Below are 26802 nucleotides of genomic sequence, written 5' to 3'. Positions count from 1 at the left end.
TCTTTCCACCATTGAGCCATGCTATCTTGGGAGCTATTTTCTCTTGGTTGACCTCTTGGTTGAGTTGTTCTATGTGATGGTCTCGTATTTGTACTCAGTGACTGTTGATCTTCTGCCCATACTGCATTGGCAAGGATCTTTTGTAGAGCTGGGTTTGTTTTTACGTATTATTTGAGTTTTTCCTTGACTAGGAAAACTCTTACTTCTCCATCTATCTAAACAGATCACTTTTCTGGGTATAGTATTCTTGGGTTTGCATTATTTTTCTTCAATTTTTTGAGCATGTTACTCCACCCGCTCCTCTTCTTCACCATATCCACTGATAGGTCTAAACACGATTTTATTTGGGTATGTTCAAATAGTCAATTTATACGTGACTATTTGTTTTTCCTTAGCTGCTCTTAAGAACTATTTTTCTTCATTGTTGGATAAGTTAACTATTATGTGTCTTGGTGACTTCTTCTTGGGATTCAATCTGGCTGGTGTTCTTTCAGCCTCCTGAATGGTTGTCTGATTTAAATGTATTAGGCTGTGGATGTTTTCCTCTAAGAATCCCCTCACTATTTTCGCTGTTGACTTCTTTGTTGTGTCTTGTTCCTGTAGTCCAATTATTCTAACATTGTTCTTCTTCATAACATCAGGTATGCCTCTCAGGTTTTCTTCATCTTCTCTGATTCTTATTTGACTGCATTTCCCATTTGTTGAGGTCTACATGGTTATCTTCTAGGTCACTCATGCAATTATTTGCCTCCTCAAGTCTCTTGGCAAAGTCTGTTAATTTACCACTGGATTTTGTTATTTTCCCCTTAAACCTTGTATTTTCCTTTGGTGTGTTGCCTTTATCTCCTCTACCATTTCATCCTTTTTTGTATTGCTTCCCTGATGTCTTGTATGACTCCAAGCAGGATTCTGAAAATTTCTTTCTGTGGCAGGGTAATATCTGCTTCTTGTATGCACATCATTAGCTTCATGACCTCTTCCAGAAGTTTTTCTATTTATCCTGCTTTTTCTTAGGCTGTTGGGGAAAGTTGCTTTTACATGTTGTTTTATAGGAGCCTGGAGCCATCTTCCTGAGTCGAAGAACATTGGGCTCTCTCTTGGGGGACTTGTATGAATGCTTCTACAAACTACCTTCAGGTAGCTGCACTGGGGCGTCAGGTTCCCGCTGTTTCTACCTATGGTTTCACTCTTACCATAGCCAATGGTATTCCGTTATTTGGAGTGTGAGTTGGATAGTCCTCTAATGAGATGCTAGTCGGGCTTTTTCAATGGCTGATATGTCAGGAAGCTTTAGTGTTTTTTCTTAGAGTGCTTAGCATGCCTCAGTTGGTATATAGTTTTTGCCTCTGCAACTGGAGTGCCGCGGAGGGTGTGTGGGATTAACCTCCTTGGTGTAGATAACTATAGATGGCAAGTGGATCTATGGACCTCTCAGACCTAGTCAGAGAGATCGCTGTGGAGGTTGGGAGGATGTTCCTGCAGCAATGTGGAACACCATCATCCGTGGGAAGGAGTTCTCCCAGTTTCTTGTAGAGTCTCAGGGTATAGGCTAGAGTTCCCCTAGCCATTTGAAGGAGAGATCCCTTAGCCACTTGGGATATGGAGGAGGATGGATTTCCCAAGTTGTGTGGAAAGCCAGAAAGTGCTGGTGGGATCTCCCCTAGCTGGGCCATCACAGTTGCCCTAGGCGGTGGAGAGTACCCTGGAGACTGCTAGGGACTTGTGAAAGGAAAGATGGGAGAAGAGAAGAAAAAGAGAGAAAGGAGAAAACAAAGACAAGTGTAAAAATAACAAACACCCACACACATAAATGTGCAAAGACAAAACAAAGTAAAAACAGTCATAAAAGAAAACAAAAAAGGAAAACTGAATCTGCTTAGACTGTGGCAGGAAAGAGAAGAGACAGAAGAGGAAAACTGAAGTAAAAGGGAACAAAGAATAGAAGAAAGGAGAAAAGGCAGAGAAAACATTGATAAAGAGATAGCCGAGCCCCATGCCATGCCGTGTGCAGCACTGTCACAGGGGCAAGCTGTAGCTCTTCCCAATGTGTGGTTGGAGTTGCCCTAGCAGAGGATAGGGGCTAGAAACCAGCAATGGCATGTGGAAGGAAAGAAAGGGAGAGACTGGAAGCAGAAAAGAAGAAATAAAGGAAAGGGGGAAAGAGAGAGAGAATAAAGAAAGAAAATGAAAAGAAAGGAAGAAGGAAAAACACAACGGCTCTATAAGATTGACTGTGATGGGAAAGAGAAGAAAAGAAATAAAGAATAAAGAGATAGCTGATCACTGATTGCCTGAATGTGGGGCCGGGGTGGTTTAAATCGAGCCCCAAGAAAGTTTGTTGGTGTGCCCTTTTAGTGCAGGGTCTCAGTGGTGCTGAGCAGAATGCCCTAGTTGGCAAGATCACCTTAGAGGTCCGACAGAGGTTTCCTCAGCAGCACGGAGCACTGTAGAAGACTGTCACAACTGTCTTGTGTGATGTGAAGAGCTCCCACAGCAGGCAGGCTGGTGTTCCTCCTGCTATTTGGGTTGAGTTGCCCTAGTGGAGGCTAGTGGTCCTGAAAGCAGCATTGCTGTATGATAGGAAAGAGAGGGAGACAAGAGGAAAAAGAGAGAAAAATAAGAAAAAGGAAACAAAATGAAAACCAAAACTAAATAAAACTGGACTCATTGAGACTGACTGGGGTGGGAAAGATGGAAGGGCAAGAGAATAAAGTAGGAAGAAAAAGAGTGGCAAGTAGGGAGATAACTGAGGCTTGATCACCTGCCTGTGGGGTTGGAGGAGTTCCAATCTGCCTCAAGGTAGCAGAGTGATGTGCCTGCTTGTTGTAGGGTCCCACGGATGCCGAGTGGAATTACCCTCAAAGGCAAGATCAGAGCAGAGGCCAGGTGGTGGTTCCCACAACGTTGTTGTGCACTGGAGTTTACTGGTATAGCTGCCTTGTGCTATATGTAGCACTGCATCAAGAGGGGGAGAGGTGGGGTGGGGGTGTTCCCTTAGCCTTGTATATGACCACAGGACAGGCAGAACCTCCCCAGTTGTGTGTAGAATCACTGAGAGGGGAGCTAGGCTTGTTGTCCTAGTTAAACTACTGATGCCCTAGTACCTCAGAGGTGTTTTTTTTTTCCCCTTGACCACTGGAATTGAATTAAGTTATTCTGAAACTGAGGTTTGCTATAAGGAGTCTTTGTTATGTTGATAGCCTCTGGACTCTGTAGCTAACTTCTGGCCTTTCTTAGCATGGGCTCCCTTTTTATCCTATTGTATGTTAAAGGACATCTGTACCTATTGCCTTGGAGTTAAACAATGAACCTGGGATTTGCAATTTTACCAAGAAAATATGTTTTCTCTCTGTTGTATATTGGCTGATGGAGTGCCCTGATTTGGGGGCTGTCACACTGACCCCCAGAGGGGGAGATCCAACTTATTAGAGAGGTGGTTTTCTTCTCAGCCAACTAGAACTGAATTTGCTTTCTGGACTATGACTCTCTGCCTGTTTTCTGTCACACTGTGACCTGACACAGGTAAATATCCTTACTTCTTTTTCAATTGCTCCAAATCTATGGCTATTTGACAACCCCGATCCCCAAGCTATGAGCTCAAGACAGTTAACTGTGTGGGGAGTTCTGGTGTGGTGTCTTGTGACTATAAATGATTTGAAAATTATGATGGCAACGTATGTACAAATGTGCTTGACAACATGGATATATATATGTGTGTGTGTGTGTGTGTGTGTGTGTGTATTGAATGTGATTAAAGCTATGAGTCCCCAAATAAAATGATTAAAAAAGAAGAAAATGATGATGGTAACATATGTACAAATATGCTTGATACAGTTGGTGTATGGAATGTTATAAGAGCTGTAAGAACCCCCAATAAAATGGCTTTTAAATAAATAAATAAACGTGATTAAAACTACAACAAAAATCAATAATGCAGTTTGGAATTAACTGGACTTAGTTCTTATGTTGGCACTGATATTAAAAATGATGGCTAAACGGAAGATAATACCCCCAAAGAAACAAAGTGGTGACTTGAGTCACACCTTCTGGTGCATTTATAATCCAATTGTGATGTGAGTTATCTGTTATACTAATGAAGCAGGATTAATGTGAGATATTTTTTCTTTCTACTTAAGCCTTGGGTATCAGATCATTTCCAACTCCCCCACCCACGCTCTTTCATGAACCCTTGATAATTTATATTGTTTTTTCCATGTCTTACATCAACATCTGTCTCCCTTCACCCACTCTCATGTTGTTCGTCCCCCTGGGAGGGGGGTTATATATCTATCATTGTGATTGGTTTCCCAACCCTCCTCCTCCCACCTTCTCCTTCCCTTCCTGATATCGCTAATTCCAAAGGTAATGAAGAAAGCTGATGGTACCCAGCTATGAAAAGATATAGGTTCTGGGGTCTTAAAGGCTTAAAGATAAACAAGTGACCATCTATCTCAGAAGCAACAAAGCCAACATGAAAGAAGCACACCAACCTGTGGGAGCAAGAAGTGTTGATGGGATCAGGTATTAGGAACCAAAGACCCAGAACACAAAAAAATTATATGTATGTGAATGAGGGGCACTCATATAGCCCATCATAAAGCCCATCTGTAGAAAATTCGTTATCTCCTCCTCACAGAAGGGTCACAAGGAGCCAGTCAGAGTGCAGTATAGCACTGATGAAACATACAACTTTCCTCTAGTCCTTTAATGCTCTCCCCACCCCCAACTATCATGACCCCAATTCTACCTTACAAATCTGGCTAGACCAGAGCATGGACACTGGTACAGATAAGAGCTTGCAGCACAGGGAATATAGGACAGACAAACCCTTCAGAATTAATAATAACAAGAGTAGTAATACCAAGTTCTCTTTATTGGAAATCTACCAGCTGCTTCTTCATTGAGGAAAATGGATGTTTTGGACATGTAATGGGTTGAAAGTAGATCTGGCCTACAAAAGATGCAGAATTGATCAACATATGTTTTTTCTAACACTTAACATCAGAATGCAAAAATTATACCTATTATCAAAGACCTAAATGTGACAACGTATCTGTCATCTTTGTGACCTCCCTGCTCCGCACCTGAGCACATGTAGAAGACCATTTCTGCATCATTCAGCAAGGAGTAACAATCACATACCAGTTATATCTAAGAACATTGCTTGTCTATGATTAAAGTACCCATCTTGACTTATGCTGAGGCTGAGCAACTCCGAGAAAATGTATTCCCTTGCTCTGCACCCTAGACCTACTTGCTCCAACTGACCTCCTGTTTGACTTCATTCTTCAGTTTTCGCTGTCTTGCCAGTCAATAGGTCAATTTGGTTTGAATGAAAAGAATCCTTCAGAAGAATATTTGTATTTCAGATGTATGATTTGAAGCATCTACAGCCAACAGAACAACTTCCCTGATCATTTATTTGAGGTGTTGCTGCCCTCCTGTGTGTGAAAAACACAGGAGAGGAGTTGTGATTGACATCAGAAATAATGAGGATGTATAAGATTTTGAAAAGTTGGACTTTTGGGGGATATTTTACTTTGCCTGAATGGGGCCAACCTTATAACAATTTTTATAAGATACTTATTTTATGTACAGATAGATAACCCAAGAGCAGGTGGATTTATATTTCTTTTGCGACTGTTTGCATTAACCATGAAGCAAAAGAGGAAAATTTCCCTTGTTCTCAGAAGTGTGCATTAAATGAAAGTATCATTTTGAGTTTTATTTCAAAGGATACTGAATGTCCTTTGATCTTTCAAAGAAGCATAAAGGCAAATAGCATTAAGCCTTTGGTCACAACAGGTAATTCACTCACATAGATCTTGGTCAGTTGATTATTTCAGTAGGAATAAAAAATCTAGGGAGTCCCATCAAAGTCCTGCAGCTGTTGCAGGTGTCAGAGAAAACCCCGTTGGAGTTATTTAAGATTAGCAACAGTTGGTATGGCTAACAGACATTTTTCCTGTTAGCTAGTCTTTATGAACTTTTGTAAAATATTCTCTTATAACTTTTGAAATGTGAATTGGAAAGCATTTGGGTCAATTATATCTGCTATTTTCTAAGAGTTTTCTTAATAGAAATTAAGGTCGGAGTATTTACCTAGCATTCACTTATAATACTCACCAAGCAGCAACAAAAAATTGGAAAGCTTAACGGTCAGAGAACAATTTTAATTATTTGAATGAAAATGGAATCATTAAAAGTAGTTTATTTTCTGAAGGCAAATTTTCTTGTTTTTAAATTTATAAAATCTAGTTATAACCATGATTTACAAAATAACACAAAGCAAAATAATCACTTTGTCTATGTTCCCTTAGAATCATCGGTGTAGTGTTTAATAAATAATTTTGTCAATATATTAAACCATAATTTTGGATATTTGAGGTTTACATAGAAAATGTACTTCAAATATTTTTATGAAATGCAATAAGTTTCCCAGTTGAACAAAAATATATAAATAACTATAGGGAAAATATTTCTACATCACATTTGATTTCTTATTAGGATTTAAATCATTTTACAGCTTTCGTTTTTGTCTGCTTATAAAATACAAATAAACAGAAAATTAGCTAATTCTATGTACATTTGTGTACTTTTAAAATATTTCATTATGTTTAACAATATAATTATATCTACATTCTCATTGAAATTATATGCATAAATACACTTTTGACACCATGTCAGGATTATATTTTCTAGGAAATTTAAATGTAATTTAAAAATTAGTATGTTATTCCTCTTGAGTGGAAATTGAATAAGCACAATAAAATGAATAATTCAACTGACAGAATATAGCATTTTCATGGTCTACAAACTCTAGTCTTGAAGATTGAGATTTTATATTCTTAAACACCAAATGCATATGTATGTTGACAGTGAATAAGGAAGAATTCATAAGAATTGATGTCTCTGTATAATGGTGTTTGTTAAGGATATTCGATATACAATGGATTTCTAGAAAAACATGAACGTTTTGGATCATATACTACCTGTTGAAAGAGTCAAATATCGACTGCTTCTTATTACTGCAGTGACGCTATTCTTTCCATCTTCTTTAGATATTTCTTGCATCATTACATATGTTACCATAGAATCTTTCAATCTTACACTCAAGGCTTGAATTTTTTCTTAAGTTCTTTCAGTGTAAGATATGCTAAGTTGTCTGTCCTTTTTGGTTTCTAACGCTAGATCTTTGTACATTTCGTTATACTTTACTTTGTCTTCTTAGGCAGCCCTTTGAAATATTCTGTTCAGCTCTCTGACTTCATCATTTCTTCTATTGGCTCAGCTATTTTACAATTAAGAACACATTTTAGAGTCTCTTCTGGCATTGATTTTGATCTTTTCATTTTTCCTGTGCTTTAATGAGCTTTTGTTTTCTTCATTTATGATGTTCTTGATGTCATCCCATAGCTCATTATCTGTTCTGTCATCAGTGTTTAAGGTATAAAATTTGTGCTTGAGATATTCTAGAAATTTTGACAGGATATGCTCAAAGTCAAACTTTGGCTCTTATGGATTTGTTTTAATGTTGTTCAATATCAACTTGAAATGATAGATGAGCAATTAATGTTTGTTCCACAGACAGATTGTGGCCTCATTTTAGCTGTTGATACAGAGCTTTTTCCTCATCTCTTTCCACAGATGTAGTCAATTGGATTTATTTGTCTTCTATTCAGAGAAACCCATATGTAGTTACCTTTTGTGTTGCTGAAGAAAGGTATTTGTGATAAAGAAATAATTGGTTTTGCAAAATTCTATCATCTATCTCCAGATTCATTTCTATCATAAAGACCATATTTTCCAACTACTGTTCCTTCTGGTTTGCTTCCTATTATTTTTAAATCACTTTATTGGGGGCTCATACACCTCATCACAATCCATACATCCATCCATTTGTCAAACATATTTGTACAGTTGTTACCATCATCATTCTCAAAACATTTGCTTTCTAATTGAGTCCTTGATATCAGATACTAATTTTCCCTCTCCCTCCCCCATCTTCCCTTCCCCCTGCCTCATTATCCCTTGATAATTTATTAATTATTATAATTTTGTCATATCTTACACTATCCGACGTCTCCCTTCACCTACTTTTCTGTTGTCCATCCACAAGGGAGAAGGTTATATGTAGATCCTTGTAATCAGTTACCACGTTCTACTCCACCTTCCCTCCACCCTTCAGGTATGGCCACGCTAACCACTGGGCTGAAGGGATCATCAGTCTTGGATGCCCTGTGTTTCTAGTTCCTATCTGTATCAATATACATCCTTTGGTCTAACCAGATTTGTAGGATAGAATTGGGATCATGCTAGTGGGAGGAGGAAGGAGTTAAGAACTAGAGGAAAATTGTATATTTCATCCTTGCTGTTCTGCACCCTGACAAGCTCATCTCCTCCCTGTGACCCTTCGGTAAGGGGGTGTCCAATTGCCTACAGATGGGTTTTAGGTCTCTGAAATGATTTTTTTCCTTTGATGCTTGATACCTGATCCCTCTTTTGTAGTGGAGATGGCAACAATACCCTCCCCTTGAGTGGGTCAGTGTCCTATTCCCCCGTAATACATCTCTCTCTCTTTTTAAAATTTCATACACCCCCTCCTTTTTACTTGGATACCATATGTGCCCCTGGATTTGGTCTCGCCCCTGCAATACTACCTGGATCTCACCACTGGAGTGTGTGGCGCCCCTGGGCCCCTTTTTTATTTTTCTTTTCTTTTTATAAACTTACCTCAGTGGACTCATGTGATACTTGTCCTTTTGTATGTAGCTTACTTCACTTAGCATAATTTCCTCCAGTTGTTCCCATGTGGCAATATAGGATTGGTGTCAGTTCTTCCCTGAATGCTGGGTTGAATTCTCCTGTGAAGCCATCTGGCCCAGTCAATTTGTTGATTAGTAATCCCTTAGTAACCTTGTCTAATTCTTCCTTTGCTATGGATCTGTTGAGGTCTTGAAATCCATCTGGGATAGTCTATGGAAGGATTGTGTTTCCAAATATTTGTCCATGTCGTCCAAGTTGTTGAATTATTGAGTATAGGCCTTCATAGTACTGTGCAATTATCCTTTTGATTTAATTTGGATCTGTTGTAATATCCCCTGTTTCATTCCTTATCTTTGTAATTGTCATTTGTTCCTTCCTTTCTTTGGTTAAGTTTACCAGAGGTCTATCAATTCTGTTAATTCTTTCAAAGAACAAACTTTTATCTGCATTATTTTTCCATGTTCTTCTTGTTTTCCCTCTTCTATGTCTCAGCTCTGATTTTTATTATATCTATCGTCTTGCTATTAGTAGGGTTGTTCTGTTGACTCTGCTCTAATTGGTGTATGTTTTGTGCCAGAATATCATCCGTGAGTCTCTCTTCTTTTTTTCATGTGTGCATTTATTGCTATCAGCCTTCATCTCATAAATGCCTTTGCTGTATCCCAAAAGTTTTGGCTTGCTGTCTTTTCGTTCTCATTGGTTTCTAGAAAATTCCTGATTTCATTTCTGATCTGGGTCAGTACCCACTCCTTTGGCAACAGAGAATTGTTCATCCTCCATTGTTTGTCCTTGTTTTCTTCACCATCCTTCTGTTAATTTCCAACCTTTTGGCACAATGACCAGAGAGATATGTGTGATCTCTATGGGTTTGAATTTACTCAAGTTCGATTTGTGTCTCAGCATATGGTCTATTTTCAAATATGTGCCATGTGGGCTATAAAAGAAGGTGATTTTTTTTGCATGTGGTTGGCAAGCTCTGAAAATATCCATCAAGTCAAGTCATCCAACATTTGCTGTTTAGATCTGTAGCCTCCTTATTGAATTTCTTTCCCAATTATCTGTTTTTCAACGAGTTGTGTATTAAAATCACCAACTATAATTGTTGAGCCGGTGATTTTTTTTCTCAGTTTTTGGAGTTTTGATTAACAAATTTTGCAGGACTCTCATTGGGCACATATATATTTATTATGTTGCTGGTGGGTGGTCTACTGTTCCCTGGAGAATTGCATAGGGCCCCTCCTTATCTCTTGTTATGGGTTGTGGCTTGAGGTCAATTTTTCAGATATTAAGATCACCACCCTTGCTTTTTAAAATTTCCATTTGCTTCATATATTTTCCCGGGCCTCTAATAATCAACCTGCTTTTGTCTGCAAGCTTGAGATGTGTCTCCTGTAGGCAGCACATGAATGGGTTATGTTCTCTAAGCCAGTCTATTAGCTTTTGCACTTTAATGCTTGAGTTCAGGTTATTAATATTCTGTGCTACTTCATCCATCTGTGGATACTGTGATGTCATATTGTTCCTTTTGTGTTGACTATTTTCCTACCTACCTATCTTATCAGTTTGTGTCTGTGTTTGGTTTATGTTTGCCTTCTTTTATCTATTTAGCCAATGCTATCCTGGGGGCTGTTTTCTTTTTGTCGGCCTATGGGTGTAGTTGGTCTATGTGATGGTCTTTTATTTGCCCTCAGTGTATGTTGATCTTCTGCCCATTCTGGATCGGCAATGATATTTTGTAGGGCTGGGTTTCTTTTAATGTATTCTTTGAGGTTCTTATCTGGAAAGACACTTAGTTCTCCATCTATCTTAGTAGTTAATTTGGCTGGGTAATGGATTCTTGGGTTTGTATTGTTTTCCTTCAATTTTTAGAATATGTTACTCCATTCCCTCCTCTTCATTGTTTCTGCTGGTAGAATCAAACATACTCTTATTGGGGAACCTTATACGTGATTGTTTGCTTTACCATAGTTGCTTTTATGATCTTCTCTTTTCATCATATTTGAATAATTTGACAATTAAGTGTCTTGGTGGCTTTTTTGGGGGGATTTAGTCTGATTGGTGTTCTTTCAGCCTCATGAATGGTTGGCTGATTTTCATTTATAAAGCTGGGAAAGTTTTCCTCTAAGAATTACTTCACTATTTTTACTGTTTACTTCTTTGTTGTGCTGTGGTGTGGTAGTCCAATTATTCTAATATTGTTCCCCTTCATAGTATCAGACATGGCTCTAAAATTCTCAAATTTTCTTCACCTTCTCTGATCGTCATCTTTGACAGCTTTTGCCATTTGCTGAGGTGTGGTTGGTTATCTTCTAGGTCACAGGTGCGATCATCTGCCTCTTCCAATATGATGACAAAGTCTGTGAATTTTCCACAGGATTTTCTTATTTCATCCATTAAGTTTTGTGTTTCCCTTTGGTGCATTGCCTTTATCTCCTCTATCATTTCATCTTTTTTTCTGTATTGCTTCCCTCATTTCCTGTATGACTCCAATCATAATTCTGAAAATTTCTTTCTGTGGCAGGACAATATCTGCTTCTTCTATACATATCATTAGGTTCATGACTTCTGGTATTGTCTTCTGCTTGTCCTGCTTTTTAGTTGAGGCTATTAGGACTGGTTGCTATTTACATGTTGTTTTAGAGGAGTCTGTGCCATCTTCCAGAGTCAAAGAGCACTGGGCTCTCTCTTAGGGGACTTGTATGAGTGCTTCTACAAACTACCTTTCATTAGCTGTACGGAGGGGTCAGCCAATCGCTATCTCTTCCTGTGGTTTCAATTTTACCCTAGCCATCCAGTATTCCATTATTTGGAATGTGAGCTGGATAATTCTCTTAAGTGACACTGCTCTGGTTGTTGTGGGCCCACGAGGGCATCACTTCACTAGCTGATCTCTAAGTAAGCCTCACAGTGCTTGGATCACCTCTGGTGGCCTCTGGTGTTTCTCTCTGCAACTGGAGGTTCAGAGGAGGACATGTTGGTGTGCCCTCCTTGGTGTAGAGCACTGTAGCTGGAATTACCATAGTCAGAGAGATCGCCTTGGAGGTTGGGTGGATGTTTCTGCAGTAGCATGGAACCCCACCAGTGGTGGGAAGGAGTTTTCCCCAGTTACTTGTAGGGCCTCTGGATTTTGGCTGGAGTACTCCCCCGCCTTATTGTAGGGGAGAACCCCCTCCTGCTTGGTGTATGGAAGAGGAATACAGCGTGATTTCCACAGATGCGTGCAAAGCCAACAAATGCGAGTGGGAGTTCCCCAAGTTGGGCCTTTTGAGTTGCCCTAGGCAGAGTGTAGTAGCTGGGAGGCCGCCAGTAGCTTGTGAAATGAAAGAGAGTGAAAGGAAAAGAAGAAGAGGGAAAGAAGAAAGCAAAGACTGGAGCAATAATGCCAATCAAATAACACCCAATCACACACACACACACACACACACACACACACACACACACTCAAATAAAATGCACAGGCTAAACAAAAGTGAAAACAGAAAAAACGTAAACAACAAAGAAGGAGATCTGAATCTGCTGAGACTGTGGCAAGAAAGGGAGAAGAGCTAGAAGAGGAGAAAAAAGGGGAAAGAATTAAAAAAATAAATAAAGAGAAAGAAGAAAAGAGGAAATGAAGGAGAAAAAATTTAATAGAGAAATAGCTGAACTCTGTGCCATGCCATGTGTAGCACTGTCTCGTGCTGTGTGCGTCAGTGTCTTAGGGAGACAGGCTGTAGCTCTCCCAACTGGATGGGCAGAGTTTTCCTAGGCATAGAGTATGGAATCCAGCAGTGGCATGTGGGAGGAAAAAGAGGGAGAGGAGAGAATCAGAAAATCAGAGAGAGAGGAGAAGAGAACAAAGAAAGAATAAAGAAAGAAAAAGAGGGAGAGCAGAGGAGAAAGAGGGAAAAAGACAAAAAGAGGAAGAAAAAAAGAGGGGAAAAGAAGAAGCAAGAGAGTAAAACAAACAAACAAACAACAAATCAAACCTGAGCTCGTTGAGACCAACTCCAAATTTTCTAGTCTGGCATCAAGAGCTCCGGATGGGTGGAGCTTAACTGGTCACCATTTTCTGATATCAGGCCGTTCCCTCTTATTAATAGTATATTTCCAATAATTATAACTGAATCTTGATTGCATATTTGATTAATTTCAGACTGAGGAGATTGGTGAAAGTTTTCAATTTATTCATCATTAGTTGTAGTAGTAGGTACTTTGGAAATGCTGTCAGGAGAGAACATTTCCTGGAAAAGGAAATCATACTTCCCGGGAACAGGACCAGTTACAGAGAGGAAGACCTTTAACAACATGTGTTTGTACAGTGGCTGTAACTTCGGACTTAAAAAGAAAACTTGTGAAGATGGCACTGTGTTGCATAGTATTTAGTTTTGTTGTACATATGTTTTCTGTATGTGGAAACAACAAGATGGTATAGCACATCTGTCTACTATGAAGTACAGTCAGCAAGCTCCTCATAAGGAAGGTTGGTGAGATTTCCTCTCACATACTTTTGGCTTGTTATCAGGAAGGACAAATCTCTGGAGAATAACTTCATGCTTGGCTGCGAGTCAGCGAAAAGAATTATATCCTCAGTGATAGATGCTTGTGGTTGCTTCAATAATTGATTCAAACATTAAACTTGTGAGAATGACCCACCACAATGAAGTATTTTCTTCTGTTTTACAGTGTTGTGATGAAGTGGGGTAGAATTGAGGACACCTACTACAGTAATATAAATCCTAGTGTATATGATCAAACAGAGAGCATATGCATGGTTATTTCTCCATAGAGTATAGGTCTCAGGATTTACAGTTTAAATTTATAATACAACTTCATAGGAAATAGGTAAGTTCATGCAAAAACTGTATGTATCATCATTTTTGTCTTTGTATAATTTAATTTGTTATTAAAACATGATAATTTAAATATATTTTAAATTGTCAAAAATTTATTAAAAGTTAACATTTAAAAATGTAATTAATGTCATAAACTTATTCCTTGAAGATTGCAGAAATGTCAATTGTTCTGTTACCTCTATACCTTACACAATTTGAAAGAAAAATTAAAAAAGGTTTTATTCTCATTAGAGGAATATATTTAGAAAATGGTAATTGTTGCTGGTAATTTGTGAATAATAAGCTAAGAAGTAAGAGATTATTTTAGTTATGTTGTACTTAACTTCATATGCCTTGTGTTAAATATAACAAAGGTTTTCTGTATAAATTTGAAATGCATGACTAAATACTGATAAATATATAAATATTTTCTAGAATCACAATATATTCTTGAGAATATATTGGTCTCCTACTGTCACATAAGAACATTTTATTCACTTGACTTCACACACATACAAAATTCCCATTTTTAGTACCCCCAAATCAATCAATTTAGTCACTTTTGCATTACTAAAATATCTAACCTATAAATACTGAGGTACCTTAGAACTCAAACTTCTCACATATTATCTATCTTTCTGTCTCTCTCTCATATCATCTAGTTTTAGTGACCGCTCTCAATTCCAGTAGTTCTTATGTGCAAAGCTGTATTTTATTTTACTTGATAACATCTACACTATTTGGCATAGTACAGTATTTACTGGTTTATGTTTATTTCCTGCCTCCATTAATACATATTTCCTAATACAGAACATTTTTCTCACTTGCTTTACTTCCATGTACTAGGCATATAGTGTTCAATGAATCTTAGATGATTGATTGATAGTTATTAAATATAAGAATTAATTAATGGAACTATTAATAATGTGATTGTTATGACACATATTTAATTATTTGCATAGCATATTATAGATTAATATGTAAACTGTAACTATATAGTAATTTTCATTTGCAATTTTACAAAATTTCAAAGAACAAAGAATTTCCCTATTTATTTTTATGTCTTCTCTACCATGTGAGGTAATATTGTTGGTATCTCATAGATATTTACAAAGTAAATCAGTGAAATTAATTTCAAAGTATGCATTAGCAGAAGTAAAGGAAAACAGTGCTGAAAGGATACCTCAATTCTCCTGAGTACAGGGCAAAAATCAACCATATTAAATTGTATCATAAGTAAGTACAAGTATATGTAATAATACATAAATTCTATTTTCAGAAGCTCACAAAGTCACTTTGAGAAGTCATTGTGTCAATCAAGCTACTGCTGCCAATGAAATACATAACCAGTTTTACGATGTCATTTAAATTAGTCAATATATCCTGTCTTCTTGTCTCTCATATAGCAGCGCCCTCTCTCTCCTTGCTATTCATCAGTACCACATCTTTTAAGCAATTTCAATACAGATCATAGGAGCATTTCTACCTCCAAAAAGAACCTTTCACATTTAGCAATGTACCACTCGTAATGATGGGAATAACATCATTTTTGGAAGCTGTTGTCATTTTATTTTACTGCAGCTCTTACCAGACAACATCAGTTGGCTAACTTGGTGGTAGTATTATGTTTGTTGAACTCCACTGTAAGTATTTGGTTGTACAGTTTATGTGGTGCTTCAACTATTTGGTGTTGGTTGATAAATTGGAGAAGACTTTTCCTCTTTATTATAGTCCAGTATCTCACAGTCTTCATAATATATTTACATATGTCCCCTTTCCATGCCCATCCTAATATGAAACAGCCTGGGTAAACGATAACAAATAAATGAACCATTATTATTTTACAAAAACTAGACACTTCACTTTTTTGATGGTAGGTTCAGAAGATAGATTGATGCTCTGTAATAATACCTTCCTTTAGGATTTGCTTTTAGCAAGTGATAAAATGCCACTGTTTGTTCAGCATCTATGATGGGCAATGTTAATATCTTATAATAATACAGATTGGCCCATGCTAATTCCTAATCACAAATTTACAAAACACTTAATAATACTGCTATCTTTCTTTCAATTTCTTTGCGGACCAGATTTCAAAACTGTTTTCATTTTGAAGCTTGTACTCATGTTTTAAGAATTGAATTAATGCCTCTAGAGTAACTGCTTGATGAATTGTGTTTTGGACTTTCTACATATTTCATTTAATTTATCATTTTATAAAAATTCTGATAATTCAAAATAAATGTCCTGAGGGTTGAATCAAATGAATTCAGATCCATTAATAGACAAATTTCTATCTATAAAACAGCTTACAAAGTTGTGGAAATTAAGTTGACACAAAATCTGTCACAGTCCATCCTTTGTCAACTTGGAACTTGTACACCTCTCATGTAATGTAGTTATAATTACACTTGATCTTTAAATAAAAATATTTTAAAGTTTAACTTACACATGATATGATACAACAAACCCACTTATAATTGAAAATGCACTAACCTAATTTACAGGCCAACTGCTTCCAGATGATGTGTGTATGATATGACCAGTGAGTTCCAAGAACATGAGCCCATTGCCAGACTGCATTTGCTGTGAAGAGAGCCCCATGATCCAAGGAGAATGTGTGTAGAATGCCATGCACCCTGCAGGTCCACGGATGAGAGTTTTCTCACAAGCATTGTGTACAGTGAAGGGAAATCCATGATCAGAGTAAAGTGTCTTTTCCAGTAAGAGTATTTTATGCACAAACAGAACAAAATAGTTTTAAGCATACGTACAAAGAGGAACTCATTGTGATTATAGTCCTTGCTTCTGCCACTGATCATGAACTTCTAGCTGGAATTTAGAACTATCTTCTTTCACCAACCATTCCATATTTTCTTTTGCCTCAGAAAGTGCTTCAGCCAGTCATGATTCTTTGCCTGGATGGATGACTCTGAAATTTTACTCCTGAACTTTCAAGAACTTTAACAGTCATGTGAGAATCGAGGTGCTGAATTTTACCATTCACTTTAACCATAGGACATTGTAATACTAACAGATGGCCGGAGGTATCTAAAAAAAATATTCTTCTTCACCTCCATTACATATTATCAATCCAATTTCTCTACAGGAACCATGATAAATCACACAGCTTAGTACAGTATTTCCCTTATTTCTATATTGATTTAGAAGTCATAAAGTACCCAAAGTGTCTTTGAGGCATTCTTAACTTACAGTTACATGGAATCTGTGCTGGGTCTCCAGCTGAGGATCTGCTCCCCTTTTAAACTAAAATCTGCAGACCTGACGAGAATAAAGTCATAGACATGAAAATCCAGACTGCTGAAAGTGGGTCAGTAGGAGTAAGAGTGAGGGGCTTCCTTCTCATTGGCACCCTTGGTGCCTTGGCCCTTGAGTATTGGCTGGCAGAGAAAGAGTGCCATGTATTTGATTCTTGTGTAGAGAGTATATCACCTCCTGGAGATTATTTCCCCAACCCTGCAAGGTATCATCAACAAGTTGGTACCATAAGAGTATTGGTAGGTCATCCCACGCTTCTAAGAAACCAACAGCTTCAGGGTATTGGGGGAGATGCTGAGACCAAAGAGTCCCATTGACATGAACTCTTAGCACCACTTCAGTTGCTGTGATGTGTGCCCCTTCCTCCAAGGTGAGGCTGGGCAGGATGCCATGCCAGTAGATAGGCTGTCAAGTCATTGATGACAGCTGGAGAAGAAGCATTTTGTGTAGGGAAGGAAAACCATATCCAGAGTAAGTCTCTATTCGGTAAGAAGCAAACACTGTCCTCTCCAAGATGCAAGTGGTCATATGTTATCATTCTACCACCAGGTTACTGGTTAATTTCCCTGAACAATGATCCAATGTTATAGACACAGTGTTGGTCTTTGCTACTGATGCATTTCATACTCTGAATGGTAGTAGCCAAATCAGTATGTTCTAAGTCCACACATAACCTTCCTCCTTGCCCTTTGGCCACTTTATCCATGGGTCCATTGAACAATGAAGGAGTGTCTGGGAAACACTGGTTTTCATATGTAATGTCACTATCCATTTGATTTTTAAAATCCTTCTGTGCTGAGGTAACCTTTGGTTAGCATTCATATAAAACACAAATGTCTTGATTTTTTCAGTCCATTTAGAGATGTCTATCCACATACCTCTTCTCCACACCACCTTGTACTAATTTTCCAATTGTGTACCGTCCAATTTCTTACTACTCAGTCAAACCATTAACATAGCCCATGAATCCGTCTCTTTCCAAACAAGGTGAACAGCCAGGTGTACTACTTGAAAGGACCATGACTCTCTATTCTAGCAATTTGACTTCAACTGTTGTTCACCTCACCTCGATTTATTCCACTTGTACTAATAAAGTAGATATATACTAGGTATTCTACTTTATTGCTAGAGAAGCCCTGCCAATGTAGCTAATACCCAAACTCCAAACAATGTAAGGTTATTTTTTTTTCAGGGGAGAGTGCGAACACAGCCCTCCACTACCACAAATTATGCAGTCGAGTTTCCCACATTTGGGGAAATCGCAGGGGTCAGCACATCCGGTGTGCAATGGATAAGCCTTTCCCTGGGAAAACCACCTTTATGATCATGGTATCTCCCCTGCCAGGTGAGTATACAATGTAAGGTTCTAACTATTACTTTGACTCTGCTGTCCATTACAGTAACCAGGCCCACCTTGTCTTGGTCTACCCATGGTGGCCACTTGGCTCCTACCACTACAAGGGCTAATCAACACCATTGTAGGCAAGTTCCTTAATTTAATTAGGACAATTTCCACCGTCAAATCTAATTTACACGATAACAATATTCAAACATACTGGGGCTCCTATTATAAATTTGTTCCTCGCTATTGTGGTAAATAGTGTGCTCATAAACCTTTGGATATCTTTTCTACAGTATAAGCAAATCTAGTGCTTCAGCTGCATTTATTGTTGGCCATAATGTAATTGATGCATGATCTTTTCTTATTTTTCACAGGCTTAAACACCGAACGAAGAATCTGTGCTCATTGGCACATAGCATCAATTTAGAATGATTTAACTTTGTGTTCCATGTACTATTGTTCCTCATTTTTTAGTCATCCCCACACTTATCCACCATCTTTCTATTTATACATGTTAGACATCTCTGTCAATTCTCTATTTGTGTTGTTCAGTCTGAGCATTTCTTCTGTCACTATTTGTTCTTCACCTTTTTGGTCACCAGGATTTAAGTCCAGTTATAGGTCTAATATACATAATGGGTGGTGAGACTGTCTCCTTGGGACATTCAGCTATGTTTGTAAGGCATTTGCCTCAGGTGATGCTACAGAGCATGCAACGACAGATGAACTTCCTTCCATATGGGTGGAAGGAATAGTTTTTTGCTGAGAATGGATTCACAGGCAAAGATGGATTAATCACTTCAGAGACGGTTGTGGTGTTGCTGTGGCCTGAAATGATTTAGTAAAATTTAAGGACCCAAGGTCTATATATGTCTTATCCTGCATTTCAGGGTTTCATGTCTTCCCAGGCAATGCTTCACTTTAACATTAGACAAAATTTTAGGCTGGGGATTCAGTTATCATAGTAATTCAGCCAATTTTAGTATAAGACTCTGGGTTTAGTTTTGTGGCAATATCAGCTCTTACTACAAGACACAAGACTTACTTTGAGTGCACAAGTGGAACTTTGAGGGCTTTTATGCTTCACTGAAATATTACTCTGAAACACTGATCTCATCTCTCTTTTTTGCCACTGATCTATTTTAAGTAGTAGCAATCAACCAGTTTATACTTTTCATGCTGACGAAATTACAGAAAAATACAAATACACTGTCACTGAGAGTCTCACTTCTCACCAGCACTTCTTGTTTTTGTGGCTATACTATGAGTATTAACACTGCTACTTCATTACCTGGATTAATAGCACCTTCTTTATTAATGGAAACTGTTACCAGTATTAATAGAGAGAGTGCTTTTAGTTCTAATGGAGACAGAGTTATCTGTACTAATGGAAGCAGAGCTGTCAGTGTCTTAAACAATGGTCAAATTTAAGAATCAATTTTAAAAAAACATTCCAAGTTTGTGTTTCTCTAGTATTACTCAATATACCTGCATTGTCTTAATTAATGTTCTCTATTTTACATTTATAGTTACAATATTCATTACAATGGCTATGTAGAAATCACAGACAAAATTCATAATAAAGAACTTATTACAGAAAAGAACAAGTTGTAATGCCAGTAGGAAATGCTCACAGTAGAGTTGTTTATGAGGACATGTTATAATGTTCTTCAAGTTCTGCTAGTAAATGCCCAAAGAGCATTTGTAATTACCCTTCAGACCTGCTGTAATCCTCAAACTGAAGGCATTCACTTCAAGCTCTTAGCGTCAGTAAGCTCAGTTTTCTGAAGTAAGTGCCCAGAAGCATCCCCATCCAGTATGCCTCAGCCCAAAGGCATCCCGCTATCCTTCTATGGGTCAGCAAGCTCAGCTTTCCCAAGTAAGTGCCCAAAGGCATCCTACTCAGGAAGCCAACTTTCTGCACAAAGCACCATCTTTACTTGCTCTATGGATTAGGGAGTCCATCACTCTCTTCATGATCTGGCTCTGGTTCTGCTGCTGCTCCTCTGATGGTAGAGTTGTCACCTGGATCCAGGAAGTTCACTTGGCAGGGACTTCAGGTCTGAAGGGTCCCTGCATTCCAGTTTCCTGCTTGTAATGATATCAATCCTCTATTACCCAGAGGTCTCATTTTATACACAGCTAGAGGGCATTCCAGGGAATTCTGTTCACAATTATTCACATGTGAATCTATCAGTATCTTCTTCCACCTTCTTAGCAGAGCCATGAAGGAATAGATTATTTGGAGGGAGTTAGAGGTTTTGCTTAGAAGAACCAGACTAAACAATTCACCTCCACTGTAATATCAGTGTTTAAGCTGGATTCACTAGAAAAGAAAAAACAATTATACCTACTGGTATTTTTCTGTATATGTATATGTATCATCTGTACTGTACCTGTGCCTAACCTATAGCTATAGTTATAGCTATATCATCAACATCTATATCCCATATCTATATCCCAAGACCCATATCTACACATGACTCTCTTTCTCTCTCTGAGTCCTGGGTGTGGAGTAGTTATGCCGAGCTGTGATCCACGTGGTCAGCAGTTTGAAATCATGGCACCTTGCCATGTTCTGGCTGACCTTGGATCCACATGGTTCTAAATCCAAAACAAGTGATGTCATTGTTCCCAGCTTCATCCTCCTGGTTCATTGGCCAGCTGCTGTGTGCGCCTGGAGGGGGCCTCAAGCTAGCACAGAAACTATGGAACAGAACAAAGGGGCCAGAAGAAGACCAGAGGCCAAGACAAGAAAACCCTAAGACCTCACAGAGGAGCAGTGCCAAGATGATGAGGCTGTGAGGCGGAGTGACAGACAGGTTTCCTGGTCTACAAAGACAGAGGCCAAGGGACCACATGGTGGCCCTTCCCCCCACAAAACAATCCATGCACTGCATTTTCATTGCAACACAACCTTTGGCCCTTGACCAACCTAGGAGAAAGTTGTTTATCAGTTACACGTTAAAGTACATATACAAGTGCAAGGTGATAGAAGTAGATGTTGAAATGCATGTAAAAGCACAAAAGGAGGGAGGTAAAACTGAGACGGGGTGAGGGATCAAAAATAAACACCTGGACCAAAGACAAGAAGCAAAGAACGCTTTCCTTGGATAGTTGGATGGTTTGGGAACTCAGAGAAATCCCAGTGAAGTCAGACCTTTGCAGCAAACTTTTAGCCTGTTTTAAACAGAAATGGCACAATCTTGTGGTATGCACCTCACCCTCAGGAATCCATTCTGAGCATTTGGGGCTTGTTGTTTGTTTAATATTTGGTTATTTTGGGTTTTTAAAATTTCCCCAACATACACTCACATAATTCAATCCCATTCCTAACAGTTGTGCAACCATCACGTCGATCAATTCCAGTCCATTTCTTCTCTCTGTGCTTATTGCTAGGACCCATTTCCTATCAGCCTTCCCTGTCATGTCCCATTGAATCAAAGGATTCAGGCGTTGGTTTTTTTTACTTTATCTGAGTTTCATATACAGAAAATCATACAAAATCAAGACAGAATACAAACAAATAGCCCAATAAAAATGACACAATGAAACAGAGAGAAACCTCCATCATAAGAACGTAGAAATTACTAGAAACTAAAGCAATTGTATATTGGGTCTAAAAGACATCCGTGCCACATTTCAACTTCACTGCAATTGCAGTAGTCCACCCTGCAATGTCCTCTGCTTGGTAACAAAGCCTTCCCCATATTGTTCCATAGTCAAAGGAGATTCCCTCATAGTTTGATGCACATGGAGGAAACTGCAACTGGGTTTTGGACTTCCACTGTCATCTGCAGCCATCTGAAAACTCCAACTCCAATACCATTACCTCCTTCAGATTTGAATTTCTTTGCTTACAATTCTTGGATCACAAATGGTTGCATGCTTCCTCCATGTGGATTAGTCACCACCTCATTTAGATGGCTACTTGTCTTAAGACAAACCTTTACAACCCCAGACACTGTTCTTTCTAAGAGCTGGACATTGTCTGCCTTCTTCACCACAGTGTGGCACAGCACCCACATCTTCAGGGATCACTTGTGGGGCTTAAGTATTGAGCAGGGCCACATCATAACTAATTGCTCTTAGATTGGTCCTATGGTTAAGTGCGAACTCAAAGTCTATTCCTGTATCTATGGGTTAAAGTCTATTCCTGTAACTATGGGTTAAAGTCTATTCCTATATCTATAGGTTATATATGTCTCAGGTTCACCTTAATGACAGCATTATTATTTTATTAAATTATATTTTAATTTTTCCCATGGGGAACATTATAGTTCTATTCATATTACTATTCATACTTAGCCACTGGCATAGAACTTAAAACAATTTTAAGAAAAAGAAAAAAATATATATATAGAACAATTTTTTAGGCCAAAATACAATTTAGGTGACTGGGTATATTACATTTACATTTACATGAGGGTTGGAAATAAGACACAACTTTCTTTAATGCTCTCTCATAAGGACAAAGAGAATTGTTCCATCCTTGGGCATTTTCTGTTTCTTTAATCTGCTACTGAGGTGTGTAAGTTGATTTCAACTTACTAACACCTAGGATGTCAATCTTTATGTGTCCCATTTCATTTCTGACCACTTCAAATATTCCTAGATTCATATTCTTACATTCCAAGTTCTTATTATCAGTAGATTTTTGAAACTGTTTCTTCTTACCTTGAGTTATGCCCCAGCAGGAAATGAAGATCCCCAAAGCTCCACTCCCACACGCTTTATTCCATTTACACCATGGTTGATGCTACTTTGAGTAAACAACCTTAATCAGTCACAGTTTGAGTCTCTTCAGACCTTACGGATGCATTCTCTTGCACCATCTCTGACAATGTTCTGCTTCCATTTTTTAGGCGCTCAGCATCTGATAATTCTATGCTATGCATAAGGCCGTCAGTGGCTACTTGCTCTGAAGTGGACAGAACAATCCATCTATGCTGTCCATTCTTAGGCTGGAAGCTCCCCTGAAACCTTTTGATTATGCATGATCCTGCTGGCATTTGAAATACCAGTGACAGCATCACAGCAACTCACAAGCCACCACAGTTCGACAAACTGAGAGACAAACTGAGGGATAAAGTATAGGGCCAACACAAATAAGGAAGGCCCTTAGCAAGACATGTTTATACAGTGGGTGCAACAATGAACACGAGTATAGGAATATTTGTGAGAATGGCACAAGACAGGGCAGTATTTTCTTCTGCTGCACGTATGGTCACTGTGGGTTGGAAATTATTCAATGGCACATAACAACAACAGCATGGAGAAGCAACAAATCCCACATAGAAGAAGCATGCCAGCCTGTGTGATCATAAGATATCCATGGATCAGACCAAAATCATACTCAATGTGAATGAGGGGGGGTGGTGCGTGGAGTGGAGACCCAAGGCCCATCTGTGGACAATTGGACATCCTCTCACAGAAGGGACACAAGGAAGAAATGAGCCAGTCAGGGTGCAGAGTGACATCGATGAAACCTACAACTTTCCTCTAGTTCTTTAATGCTTGCTTCCCCCCCCCCCCCGACTACCATGACCTCAATTCTACCTTACAAATTGGATTAGACCAGAACATGCACACTGCTACAGATAAGAACCAGCAGCACAGGGAATCCAGGATAGATAAACCCCTCAGGGCCAACAGTGAGAATAGAGATACCAAGAGGATAAGAGAAATGTGGGGGGAGAAAGGGGAATTGATCACAAGGACCAACAGACAAACCCCTCCCAGGGGGACAGACAACAGAAAAGTGGGTGAAGGGGGTCAGAGTACAATGCATGATATGAAAATAATAATCTATAACTTATCAAAGGTTCATGAGGGAGGGTGGCGGGGCAGGAAGTGGGAAAAATATGAGGAGCTGATATCACGGGCTCAAGTAGAAAATGCTTTGAAAATGATGATGGAAGCATATGTATAAATGTGCTTGAAACAATGGATGAATATATGGATTATGATAAGAGATATAAGAGCCCCCAATATAGCATTTAATAATAAAATATCATCATGGAATAAGTATTTTGAAGCTGATCTATAATTTTTATATCCATTATAGTTTATCTGTTTAGGATTCTTAATTGAAGCTCTAATAGGAAGTGGCAAGAAGATTATAATTTACAATTACATTATAATTTGTAATTATATTAATTTTACCCTAGTACAAAATGAAAATCTCAAGTATTTGAATCTCATTGAATTGTTCTGAAAAATGGGAATTAGACACACAATAAAATTATAATTATGATTAAAGAAGCGACTGTGTTTTCATTCTCTTATTTAGAATGAGTCTTCTTACCTTCCTCATAAGAGTGTGCTCATTAGTTGACATATCACTTTATTTATATACAAGGATACCCCAAGCCTAGGCACTTAGTATGAATAAAATATGCAGTTTCCAGAACTATACATTAAATGTCATTATGAATTGTACTTCAGCTTGGTTTAAAATCTCTACTTCTGAAGCTTTAAGAAAGATCCAGCTTCTAAAAAAGCAATATTACATCTTAAAAGGAGTATGGGTCAATCATTTAGCTTCTGTGATGAATTGTTCATTAACACGCATTTGTGGAGAATGTTTCCATAGCTTGATTCAAGAATGCTTTGGTTAGTGTGTTCCAGGTTAACCCTCAAGCTCATCACCATCAAGTTAACCCCAATTAGAAATACAGAACACAAAAACTAATTTACTTCCATTGAGTTGAAGCTGACTCATAGTGACCCCGTCAGATTGGTTGGAACTGCTTCTGTGAGTTTCAGACATGGTGGTCAGTTATTCCCTAGCTGAGCACGAGTGTAGTTTTGAACTGATGACCTTGGAAATCTTCGCAGAATACATAATGAACACACCACCAAGATTCTAACAAGAGAGACTGGAACTACCCTGAGTTTCTGAGCTTGTACCTTTATAGGAGAATAGAATGTCTCTATCTACCCAGGAGCAACTGTATATTTGAACTGCTGGCCTGAGGTGAACAGATCAAGGTAGAGTCATTGCACTGCCAGTGTCTCTCCCAGGGGGTTAAAAGTACAATTAACCATGTGAATGGATTGTAGTTTAATAATCCTTCTGTAACTTTCTTTACTTTGCACCTACTTGTGCCTGTGTACATGAAGTTCTTTTCTTTCTCAACCCAGTAAAAACCTTTACTTGACTTGTTGTTTCAGCACTATGTCCTTTCCCGGGAGCTAGTGGGCCTCCTGAATCATGACTTTCTCTACTTCTCAATGAAATCATTCCTTCAGTTGTCACAAATTGTAAGATTGGTGCTTCTCTATAGTATTTGTAAAAAGAGTCTTAGGCATTTGAAGCAGAACTAATTGTTGTGGCTTCCTTTTTCTCCCAGTACCTTGTACTTAGGCTTAAAAAATAACATTATTGACTACATTCCACCATATTGCTAGATCCCTTTATGAAAGAGAATTAAGAGAACTTCCTAAGACTTTGCTCCTCTCACTTTGAATAGCACAGAAATGTGAAGGCATATTTTGAATTGATATGAATTGTCGCCTTTTTAGGAAACTTGAAACATTGGTGATTTTACTCTCAGAAAGTTGTTTAGACCATCCTGATTTAGAAGAGGCAGTAAAATCAATCCTGAGATCGATTTTCTAGTTGCCCTGGCTGCTCCCTATGGGAAAATCTACTGTTTAGAGAATATTCTGGTTGCTTTTAGGATGTGGCCCTCTTTCTCTTGAACAGAGTTACAAACACAGGATGCTGCATCCCTTCTCTTAACTTTTTTGGGAGTGGGTAATTTGAAGACAATACTTTTCTTACCTCATACAAGTTCATTACTTCAGGTGTTGTTATGTGCAGTCAAGTGATCTCTGAGTCAAAACAATCCTATGTACAAGAGAATGAAACACTGACCAATCCTACACCATCCTCACAATTGCTGTGTTGGCCCACTGTGCCAATTCATCTCATCAAGAGCCTTTTCTTTTCCACTGCCCTTCTAATTTACCAAGATCGATGCCCTTTCCCAGGGGCTGGTCTTCCATGATAAATTTCCAAAGTATGTGAGAAGTAGTCTAATTTCAGGCAGTCAGGTTCAATGCCAAATGATTATGGAAAATTACAAGGTGCACAACTTATTCACTTTAGTTTTGATTGTTGCATAAGCAAGACACTATTTCTAAAGAAAATTATACTTCTATAGATTAACACATGGCAATTTATAAAATGTCATTATTTTTACTTCTCAAAGCATGATTGTGTTAGTCTGGTACTTTAGAGAAACAAATCCACAGAAACGCATTTATAAGAGAGAGTCTTATATAACGGTTAAGTGAACATCAAGAAAATATCCCACCCTCGTGCAGCCCAGGCCCACAAGTCCAACATTAGCTCATATGTCCGACACCACTCCAGAGTCCTCCTTCATCTCACAAAACACACCACAACGATGCTGACTGCAGGAAGAAAGCCGAATCATTGAACGTGTAAGCATCTCAGTGCTGGCAGGGGTCTCCACACGGCTGTGCCAGCACCCAGGGCTGCATCAGGGTAGGTCCATGTGGCTTCTCCTTGGGGATCTTGCATGAAGTGAGCCTTGCCAGCTGAAACAGAGAACTGGCTAAGGCAGCTAGATC

At 38.5% G+C, this 26802-nt stretch overlaps 1 non-coding gene across 1 annotated transcript; it reads right to left on the bottom strand.

Annotated features, from left to right (window-relative positions):
* Positions 1 to 18045: 18045 nt before the first annotated feature.
* Positions 18046 to 18209, bottom strand: LOC142461762 (U1 spliceosomal RNA). Its single transcript, XR_012786961.1, has one exon. It is a non-coding gene; the product is annotated as a U1 spliceosomal RNA (small nuclear RNA).
* Between the last annotated feature and the right edge of the window lie 8593 nt (positions 18210 to 26802).

This window comes from Tenrec ecaudatus, chromosome 11 (genome assembly GCF_050624435.1).
Source record: "Tenrec ecaudatus isolate mTenEca1 chromosome 11, mTenEca1.hap1, whole genome shotgun sequence".
Classification (NCBI taxonomy): domain Eukaryota; kingdom Metazoa; phylum Chordata; class Mammalia; order Afrosoricida; family Tenrecidae; genus Tenrec; species Tenrec ecaudatus.
This window is presented reverse-complemented; position numbering and strand designations above follow the sequence as displayed.